The sequence below is a fragment of the Mus pahari genome, chromosome 10 (assembly GCF_900095145.1).
Source record: "Mus pahari chromosome 10, PAHARI_EIJ_v1.1, whole genome shotgun sequence".
Lineage (NCBI taxonomy): Eukaryota > Metazoa > Chordata > Mammalia > Rodentia > Muridae > Mus > Mus pahari.
The window spans coordinates 70,127,961-70,129,684 of NC_034599.1; positions in this window are offsets into that span (position 1 = coordinate 70,127,961).

A 1,724-nucleotide genomic window follows, 5' to 3' on the forward strand; every position below is an offset into this window, starting at 1 on the left:
AAAAAAAAAAAAAAAAAAAAAAAAGGCCTGAATTCAGTACCCACACCGAAAAGCTAACAGCCGTCAGTAACTCCAAGTAACTCCAGTGGAATCCAACATTCCTGGCTTCCATGGGCACTGCACAAACATGCGCACACTCACACACAAAAGATAAATCTGGCTGTGGAATAGTGGCTCAGAGGTTAAACTCCTTGGCAGCTCTTCCAGAGGACCTAGGTTTGAATTCCAGCATCTGATGGTGGCTAGCAATGTCATTAACTCTAGGACAGTCAGTTGTAGGGCATCTGATGCCCTTTCCTGATCTCTGGACACTAGGCATACATGCGATAAACAAACATGCATGCAAAACTCACCTACATGAAAATTAAGCATACACTAAGTACCAAGCATCACGCTAAATGCCTGTATTCAGTGTTCTCATGTAAGTGACCTGCGAATTGTGTACTAATGGCCCTGTGTGGGAGGAAGCCATGGGAGGAAGCCTGAGGTTCAAGCCTGGCCTCGGCGCTGAAGCATGCATGCTTGAGTCCAGTCAGCACTGCCCGTGCACCGTCTCAGCTGCAGCTGGAGCTAGTGAGAGGTTCAAGGAAGGCAGCTATGGGAGCGGTAAACCCAGGCAGTATAAATGTACAAACATCAGTCTGTGGTTTAAGTTAGACATGAAAACGAGGCTTGGGATGGAGTTTAAAGATGGGAAGCATAAGCAGAATCCTGCCCTCTGGCCTGCAGCAGCACGCGGGCAGGTCTGCTTCGTGAGCATAACGGCACCCGGGCGCCACATCATAGCAGACAAAGTGGATGATGCAATCCCACTTCTTTCCCCAGGAATCCTATGACTACCAGATACAGGGACAACACCTTAAAAGCCACTCCTGGCCTATTTAAGGAGCCCCACAAGTTCAAGCTTGACAAGCAAACCTCCAGATTCCATTACTTTTGTTTCTTTTTATCAATCAGCAAGGGCTGGGCTGGTGCATAGAACAAAGGAAAACTTCCCAGAGTGTTTAAAAGGAGCCCGACCCAGACACCCCCCTGTTGAAGGCTTCTGTGATAACACATTAAACAATGAAGTCTTCCTCTTGGAGTAGTTTCGAGCAAGCGTGGACCCCAATGTAGATTCTCTACCTCTCTCCTCTGTAGCTCCCATCTGTGTAGTCTGTTGCCTGAAATCTGTCTATCCCTAACAAAATGGCTTTGCTCTATATTTATTGAACAGCACAGAAAACTGGGTATGGGAAAATAACAAAAATGACTTTTATAGAAATCTTTAAATGGGGGGTGGGAGCCTGGAGAAATGGCTTGGGGGTTAAGAGTACTCAATGTTCCAAAGAAGCTGAGTTCAATTCTCAGCACTCACATGTTGGCTCGCAAAGATCTGGAACTCCAGTATGATGGATCTGATTACCCTTCTGGCCTCTACAGGCATTGAGTACACATGGTGCATATACACACATGCAGGCAAAACTCACATATGAAAATTTTTTTTTTTTCAAGACAGGGTTTCCTCTGTATAGCTCTGGTTGTCCTGGAACTCACTCTGTAGACCAGGCTGGCCTCAAACTCAAAAATCTGCCTGCCTCTGCCTCCCGAGTGCTGGGATTAAAGGCGTGCGCCACCACTGCCCGGTGTAAAATTATATTAATAAAAAGAAATCTCTAGCAGTCTTATGAGAAGTTACTTACCCAAAATAACACTCAAAACTACAAAGACATCTTCAACCTGTA